This window comes from Patagioenas fasciata, chromosome 9 (genome assembly GCF_037038585.1).
Source record: "Patagioenas fasciata isolate bPatFas1 chromosome 9, bPatFas1.hap1, whole genome shotgun sequence".
Lineage (NCBI taxonomy): Eukaryota > Metazoa > Chordata > Aves > Columbiformes > Columbidae > Patagioenas > Patagioenas fasciata.
The window spans coordinates 31860524-31869517 of NC_092528.1; the positions used below are offsets into that span (position 1 = coordinate 31860524).

Below are 8994 nucleotides of genomic sequence, written 5' to 3' on the forward strand. Positions count from 1 at the left end.
CGGAGCTCCATCATTTGCCACCAGAACTCCAAATCACAGAGACAACGTTGCTGTGCAGCTGCTAAGGACAGTGTGTGTCTCAGGTAGAGTAACGTCCTTTGTGCTCTGTGTGTGTGTTCCTCCCTTGAAACGAAGGTGCGCTGCCCGGAGTTTCACGTTCCGTGTGGTACCTGCTGGGCTGAGTCTCCTCCCTACGCTCGCCCGTTTTAGCCACGTCTCTGCTCCAGCCCAGTTCGGGAGCAGAGTGGGTCATCACTGACTGCAGGGCGGTTGCACCTTCTTCAAGCTGCTAACACAGGAGGATGAATTTGGCTTTCTGCTCACATCACACATTCAGATACTGGGCAAGTTGTGTATCTCCTTCAAAAAAGAAACACTGTCAAGGGGCTGACAGAGCGTGAGTTTCACAACACAACAAACCAACTCTGCTAGGCTTACATCGTTTTGGTAGTGCATAGCATGTTTCACTTAATCCCGTCATTGCAGGTCTCTTCTAGAGCCTCCATTGTCAAATCTTGCTGGTTATTCACCCAATTTCCTTTCCTAACTGTCTTCCCTTTTCCCTTACGGTTTTGAGAAGCTTGATCCTGGGGTGTCTGGGGGTTGCCAGCTGACAAAATGACATTGCTGTGGCCTTGCTGAGAACAGGTGTCCCTGTGAGCCACCTCCCGGGAGCAGAGCTGAAGTTGAAAGGCGGCCTGAAAGCCCCGGTGAGAGTTTTCGTTAAAGAAACCGGAGATGATGGGGTTGACGCTGCTATTGAAAAAGGCCAGCCGGTGAGCAAAGGGATAGATATAAATGTGAAAGAAGTGCAACTGGACATCTGAAAGGTTGACATAGTCAGAAAGCATCATCAGAGTCCACAAGGGAAGCCAGGAGAGGGTGAAAAGCAAAACCACAATAATGAGCATTTTGATTACTCTTTGTTTCTTCTTTGACGTGCTGTGCCATCGCTCCTGGCTGTGCTTTCCCACCGTGGGCATCGCAGTGTTGAAGAGAGCAATGCTTATCCTGGCGTACATGATAACAGTGAGCGACAGGGGAGCCAGATAGATGTTCGCAAAGAGAACTGTTGTGTAGATCTTTCTCATTCCTGGGTCAGGCCAGTCCTCTCGGCACCAGTATACGGGGCGGGTTTCGTTGCCGTAGCCGAGGATCACCCTGAAATGTTTCTCTTCTTGTACGTGCAGCATGACGGCAGAAGGACACGTGATTGCGATGGCCAGAATCCAAGTGACGGCTATGATGATGACTGCAGTTGAAACGGTCAGCTTCTGCTCGAACGGATGAACGATGCAGCGCAACCTGCAGCAAAGATATCCGGCGACGTACGTAGAGAAGCTGTTTAAGGAACGCTCACTCAAACAGGCAAGCATACGTTCGCTTCTTCAATTGCATGCTTTTTAAACAGATTAAACATGATACTCCAGTTGTTGGAAGCTGTGCTGTTGCTGGAAAAGTTACCATCGTGCGTTGCAAAGGGCCTCAGAAGGGAAACACTGATCAGGAAACTGGAAATAAGTTAGCAGATGCCAGTGTGAAACCAGCCACCGAAAGGACAGAGACCGATACAAAAGCCGCATCTCTGATCCCAGGTGGCTGTCTCCTCCAGCCAACATCAGGAAACGGCAACAAAGAGGATAAGAAATTAATAGGAGATTTATAGCCGAATTAGAATTAGGGTCCAAAGAAGCTGTCACTGGTGACGGGAGAGCAGTGGTACCTCGCAGCGCAAGGAGCTGATGCGCTCTGTTACGATTAGGTGAAAAGGTAAGAGTGAATTTATAAACTGTTTGCGAAGGAGTGACCCAGCAATGTGAAATGTGTCTAGAAAACCATCATCTTAATACTGTATACAGGGTATAAATAAGAACAATTGGACGAGGGAAATGTCCCAGGACAACACTGGCAAATAGGGTTCTCCAAGCTGCCTAGAAAAGAGGGGTATGGCTCTTGGGTGGCACTCACAGCAGCTCCCTTCTCAGGTTGGCCAGGAGCATTCCCGTGCCGGGGGGCGGCTGCCGGCCTGTGGGCCGGGGGCTGCGGCTGTTTGGGGCGCTGCCCCCGCTTTGTTTTCCTAGGGGAGCCCCCCCCTGCTTTTTGGGGGTTGTGGTACGTGCACGTGTAAATGACACAATGAGAGTAAATGACACAATGAGCTGCCTGTCGGGGCCGTTTCCCTCGTGTCGCGTGACGGTGTCACTTGTGGCGCCCCAGCGTGAGCAGGGGCCGGCGATGCGGGTGGGGGATGCGGGGGTCAAAAGGGAGTCCCCCTGAAAAGAGGGGGTCACAGTCCCAACGTGCCTGAAAATTCCCGGGGGAGGAGAACACGTGTTCGACCTGTAAACACGAGTGTGGGAATTGCAAACAGAGAAATCTGTCCTTGGTATTTATATATTGCAGGATGGCATTCACGTGTCTATCAAATGCTTTTATATCAACGCCCTTTTCTACTCTATTATATAAAGGATTTTTAGAATGTAAAAAATTCCTGTTGATGGTTTTAAAAATACCAATATCTTGTCTATATGTAAATTAAAAAATGAAGGACTCGAAAATGAGAAAAAATTATATAGAAAGCAATTTAAAATAGAGAAAAGCGTGAGTAGGTAGAGCTACCTGTAATGACTGTGCGTTACATAATCTAAACGGATATTAAATATCATCTCTATGTATTCACTCATACCCGTGTACGTATTTTTTTAATAAGTGCAAATAGATATCTCCGTCTAAACCTATGTAATTGTAAATATGTCAAAATCTGTAGATCTGGAAAGATCCTGAAGCAATGCGGGGCCGTGGGCCCGACGTCCGCTTCCTGCGGCGGGCGAGAGAGCGAGCCCCTCTCTCCGGGTGGCGAAGGCTCCCTCTGCGCGGCGTGCGGCGGGCCGGGGGCCAACGTGCGCGGCAGGGTCCGTGCGCGTATCCTGGAGCGGGACGGCTGCCTGGCGAGCGAGCCAGCGAGGCTCCATGTCCCCGAAGCCTCGTCTCGTAGGAGCCCTGACACCCCACCGTGTTCTCCTAGGCTGAGGACGGCCGAGCGCCCCGAGTTACCGGAGAGGAAGGGAGGAGAGAAGGAGACGGGAGCGTCTGAGCTGTTAGAAGCCTCCTGGCAGCCACCGAAAGCGAGAGCCGCTGTGAGTCCCTGGCCCTCGGGGCCTCGTCCCCGGCTTGTGTGTCCTGGTGCCTCCCTGCCCCTCCGTCTCCTTTTTCCCCACGCTTTCTCTGGCCCGTTCTTTTCCCTGCCATTAGTTTCCTCTCTGTGTCTGTATGTGCTGCTCTGTCTCTTTCCTTCCTCCCTCCCTTCGCCGTCTCTCTCTCTGTGCCTTTGTCGTGCTCGGCGTTGCCGGCTTTCTTCATTCCGTACGGCACTGTTCCCGTCCTCGTTCACGTTCTGAGCCTTTGTGCTGCCCCGTTTTTTTTCTCTCTTTTTATTTTCTTTTTTCCTGTCCTCCGTCTCTCCGCAGGGCTCCTCATTCCTCTCTTTCTTCCTCCAAGCCCCTGTGTTCCCCGCGGTCTCTCGCTCTGCCATCGTTTTTGCCTGTTGCCCTCTCTCTTGCTTCCCGTTGATAGGAGGAACAAAAATCTTGTAGAAAGCCCTTGGCATAAGGCAGCAAGACCAGGCCTAACGGAACAGAAACCTAACAGAGAAACACTAGCTCTGTAGGGACTGGAGGTGGGGCAAAGCGGGATGTCCTTGGCTCGCAGGCTGGGAAAATGGGACGTTCCACTAAATGGAGAAGGAGCTACTTGAGTAGCAGCACAAAATGACAGCGGGCGTGCTCAAGACATGAGGTCGAGGAGCCGACACCGGGGCAGGGGGCACCGGGCTGCAGGGGCACCGGGGACCGCTGGAGACCCTTGATGGACACTGGCATACCAGAGATGGACTGCCAGCGAAGGGTGGGGTTATGGAAAGAACTTCTGTTTAATGCACTAACTAAGCGGTAGAAGCAAATGAATATGCAATAGGTGTATGTAAAGAATACCAAGAAGCGTGAATCACACGTACGCTCAAATACAGGGGCCATCCTCTGAGCGTGCGGTGCGCTGTATTGAAATTGCCCGCCGTTTAACACTTTCAGAACAGCGTTAGAGAGTCTTTTTTGCCGACTTTTTGGTATCTCTCCGCGTCCCGTGGTTCCTCGCCGTGTCCCCGTGTCCCGCTCCCTGCCCGTGGTCGCGTTCCTCTCTGTCCCGTTGACCGTGCCGGGTTTTTTTCCTCCATCTCCGCGCCGCTGCCGCCGCGCCGATTTGTTTCTTTCTGTGCCCTGTTCCTGGTGCTCTTCCGGCCTCTTTTCCTCTGTCCCCGCCGCTGCTTTGATCTCTGCCTTGTTTTTTCAGAGCCCTGTCCCTTTTCTCTCTTCTCGCTTTTGAAGAGAAGCTGCCAAGTTAACGTATACTGCGATGAAGTTATAGAAGGTGTACCCGTCATTAACCAGTTGACATGAGGTAAATGCTTTCTGACCGCCTGCACGATGAGGGGATATTTTTCACCTTTTAGATCCGTCTGCACGACAAGAGGGAGATGGAAGATTAAGTAACACGTTGTTTAGAAGCTGAGAGCTTAGTTTATATTTGACTAATAATTAACAGATGTATTGTCAGCGAGAAACTAAACGATTATAACTAACGTCGTCAAATGAAATAAAGAACGTGGCTTAGCAGTGGTGCTGACTCTGCCGTCCCGTTTCTTTCCCCGTTTCAGGCGGTGAGCCAGCCGGAGGACCCGCTCTGTCCGGCCGCAGGGCCCGTGGAGCCGAGGACTCTCTTGGCGCACCCCGGGGATGTCTCTGGAGAGACTCCTCGTCTCGGTCGGATCGCCGCGGGGACGGACGAGGACCTCTGGTGAGAAGTGTTTCTTCTCTGAAATTTGGGACCGGTCACGTGCTCGCGAACTGTCCGTAAGTCGTGGTACGGAATTTCGGCAGGATAGCGTGGACGGGGTTGCGAGCACCTTAGAGGTATACAGTAGTTGCTGTGGAGTTGTTTGTGCGGCCAGCTTTTGGTGTTGGTTGTTCCCGTGCTCCGTTGTGGTGCAAAGCTGGCTCTGTATGTAGCCGTGAAGTGTACCGTAGTTGGGTTTAATTCTTGGATGTGCCTTGGTTCTGACTATGCACTTGAACACCGAAAACTACAGCAGGAGCTGCTGTGGCTTTAACTTGCAAGGAGTGTGAGCGTTGTGGAGCCATCTGTGTTGCAGAGTGTCCTAATTGCGGTGCTGAGTGTTAGAGAGATTTGAGCTGGGTACCGGAATTGTTTTGTTTTGGAGACGGTGGGATAAACTTGGAGTACAACTTGTGAGGGCGGTGTGTCGTGGGTAGGTTTGAGTATTATCTGTGGAGTACTGCTGTAGGTGTTAATAGTTATTTGCTCGTATTTGTTACAAGATGAGCCGTGTCATTCCGTGTGACGCGTAATGGGAGGACGGCGTAGTAGCGGTATTCTGAAAAAGAGCCCGTTCGGGTGTATTTTAGCTCACAGGAAAGAGATTGAGGAACCACCTGGTGATAATGTGAATAGAGCAACCTTGATGAAATCTTGTGAGCAGAGGCCATTGTATAAATTGGACAAGGAAGGAAAGCCTGTGCGCAAAGCGCGGTGCTGCACCCGGAAGGAGGCGAACCTGTGAGGAAGAGTGATCGAGAAGGAGGGTTGGAGCGCACCTGTGAGTCAAGAGGGCCCCAGAAAGAAGACACGGGTGGTGGAACCACAGGTCAGGAGAGCTCAAGGAAGGAGAAAGGTGATTGGGGCAGTATGGGTTTTTCTAGCTCACGCGCTAATGGAAACAGTTTGGATAATAAAAGAAATGTATTCAAAACCAATAATTAAAGGCAGGGAATGTTTATATGCTATGTATTGGATAGACCTGAAGGTGTATTTGTTCCTAGAACAAAGGTGAAGTTACAATGGTAATTAACTGAAGATGTGAATTTCCAGATTGCATTGGCAACATACGCAGGGAACATATCAGTTTATTACCCTCAACATAAACTGTGGGCTGAAATTGGTAATTTACCGTTGTATGGCAAGTGCTGCTGTCAGCAACGACAAGACTGAATTTACCGATGCCTCTGGTTGCTCACGTAAAGTTGTAATTACATGGCTAAACTCAGATACCCAGTGTTGCAAACACAAAGTAGAAAAAGGAGACCAGGGGTCAAACAAGTTCTTGAGCTGACAGCTGTTAGGATCGCTTTTGAGTGTTCTGTAATGAGCCTTTGAATGTTGTAACTGACTCATTATGCAGCTGGCATACTTAACCGCCTGGAAGCTTCTTTTCTTAAGGAAGAGGATGATCCTCTTTTGATGGCTGGATTGAGAATGCTATGGTTCCTAATAAATCATAGACGTCATGGTTTTTATGCAGCGCACATCCGCTCTCGCGCTGCCCTTCCAGGACCTCTTGGGGAAGGCAATAGGAGGGCCGATGCACGAGCTGTGCCGCTTACTGTGCCTAAAGCCTTGGAGCAAGCTAAATTATCACATAAACTCTTTCACCAGAATGCAAAGTCGTTAAAACGACAATTTCAAATTACAACGGATCAGGCCAGGAGCGTTCTTATGTCCTGCCCTGATTGCCAACAGTCGGCACCCGTGCCATCCAAAGAGGGTGTTAATCCAGGAGGGATTACTGACAAGTACGGCCAGCTGATGTAACGCGTTGTTCTGAATTGGGTAAATACGTATGTGTTTCTGTAGACGCTCATTCCAGATTTCTCGTTGCGGCTGCACGCACTGGTGAAAGAGCACGGGACGTCTGTAAACAGTGGTTGGCGTGTTTTGCTGTTTCAGGAGTTCCAGGATACGTAAAACCAGAGGAAAGCGGAACGCACGCTGGATTAGAGGAGCGATCCCCCGAGTGCCCAGCGCGCCGTAATAAAAGTGCCTGCTTTTTAACACTTTCAAAACAGTGTTAAAGAGTCTGTTTGCCGACTTTTCGGTATCGTTTTCTGGCGACGAGGATGGGATAATCTGCCTGACCTCCCGTGGACCCCAGGATCTCTGGGACCTTGTGCCGGCACCGGGGAATTCCCGGAAGGGATCACGGATCCTCGGGCCAGCTCGGGACGTGGGTAAAACCCCATCAATGAGATAAGGCACTTTCATAGTCTGGTTTGTTTGCAGGCTGCCTGCGCGAGACGTGGGCGACACCAGCGCGTTGGGTCTGCGCGTTTTGGTAAATTGGGTAAATTAAAAAGAAATAAAAAACCAAAGAGGAAAATGAGAAAACAATAAATAAAAGAGAAAAACGAGGGAATAGTAATTTGGTAAAGGTACCTTTAGTGATTTTGCTGTTTGTGCCTTAGCAATTGTATGATTGTTTGTGTCTTTAGTGATTTGTTGTTGTTGTTACTTGTGTCTTGGGTGATTTTGTAGTCCAATACTTATGGTTCACCAATTGTCTGTTATTGTGATTGTGAAATAGGTAGTGGACAATGGACAGGAGCGATTCGGAAGAAATCCCCCCCGGGCTGTGTTTTGTGACATTGGAAAAGGATCGTTTGACTCCCTAGGGAACAGCAACCAGGGAATATTGTAATTAATGGTGGCCACTGTAAATAATATTAATATGCTGCACAGGTCTGGGTGGGTATACCCGAGATGTGTAGTATAGTAATGCACTACATGTAATATATAATGAGATATGTTTAAAATCATATATTGTCTATTATATAATGCATATTACACAATACAAAATGTTACATACGCATTGTATTTGAAAAAGGACAATCAGGGAAAGAAATTGAAACCAGTAAAAGGTTTGTTGACGAACAGATATTGGTGTAGAATACACAGAGAACATTAGATCAGGATTGTCCCTTGGTGAATGCAGGGTGGCATCCTGATGTCCTTATATCGGGGGACAGGCTGAATTGGTATGGACAGTGCATTTTATACGGGATTGGACACGCTGTGCCTAAAGCTGTAAATACGCCAAAGCCTTCTGAGATAAAACAGGATGGTCTGTGCCTCATTTGCTACACCCCTTTATCTGTTTCCCAAATTACGATTTAGACTGTATTTACCATTGTAAAAATAAAGCTTTCCCCCTTTAATTTTTGTCATGTATTGTAATTCATAGAGATATTGGAGCCCGTCCTACCTAAACTGTAGAAAAGACAGCAGCCATGTGTATTTTTAAATAAAGAGTAAACCAAGTCTGCTAGCCCATTATCTCTAAGCGTTCTGCTCTGATCACCTCCCTCCCAAGGTTTTGTGTCTATTGTATCAGGGCCTGACACCCACGGCCACAGTGGATGAATCACCATGGGCACAGCACCAGGACCCGCTTGTTGGTGTCCAGGGTATCCACTCCAGCAGACACTGTCAGTAAAAGAGCACATCATGAAACTGGAGAACCATCTAATTGTGTCATTATACACATTCACTGCTCTTTTTTCTGCTTTATACCCCTGGTAGCTTTTTAAAATGGCACAGTTTGAAAAGGATTTCTGTTTTGGCCCTGCACACGGAGGCTGATTTTCCTTTTCTAGGGCCTTCCACCCGGTTCACCGCACCCGTGTGATCACTGCGCTGCACGTGGGCAAAATCAGCTGTGCCCTGTGTTTCTCCCGTAAAATAGTAAGAACGCTAATACAATCGTGCCAGGAACTGCCTTCACTGTGAATATTTGAAGGAACCCACTGCTAATGTATTGTTAATTGGTACTTGCATTGTGGATTAGATGCAACAAAAATCCATACTTTCTTTTATCCTTTGCTGTACAGGAGGTGGTTGAACTTTTCTATAGCAGATTCAATCACCTGTTGTAAAGCGAGATGGTTGTCTCCTGTGAGGAAGCAGGGTAGATTTACCCATACTCTATAAGCACCATGGATGAGCTATATAGAGTAACAGCTTAAAAACAAACCAACCAGCAACAAGAAGCTAACGATCAAAACAACAAAAGGAAAAAAACCCCAAACAAACCAACCCAAAAGCGCAGAGGCTCCTGAACGCCCCCTCTCAGTGCTGTGATGTCCGTTTCCA

At 48.7% G+C, this 8994-nt stretch overlaps 1 long non-coding RNA gene across 1 annotated transcript; it reads left to right on the forward strand.

Moving 5' to 3' along the window:
* The first annotated feature begins 586 nt into the window (after positions 1–586).
* On the forward strand, positions 587–2249 carry LOC136105367 (uncharacterized). Its single transcript, XR_011740414.1, has 3 exons — positions 587–1076; positions 1191–1328; positions 1412–2249. It is a non-coding gene; the product is annotated as an uncharacterized lncRNA (long non-coding RNA).
* The last annotated feature ends 6745 nt before the right edge of the window (positions 2250–8994 follow it).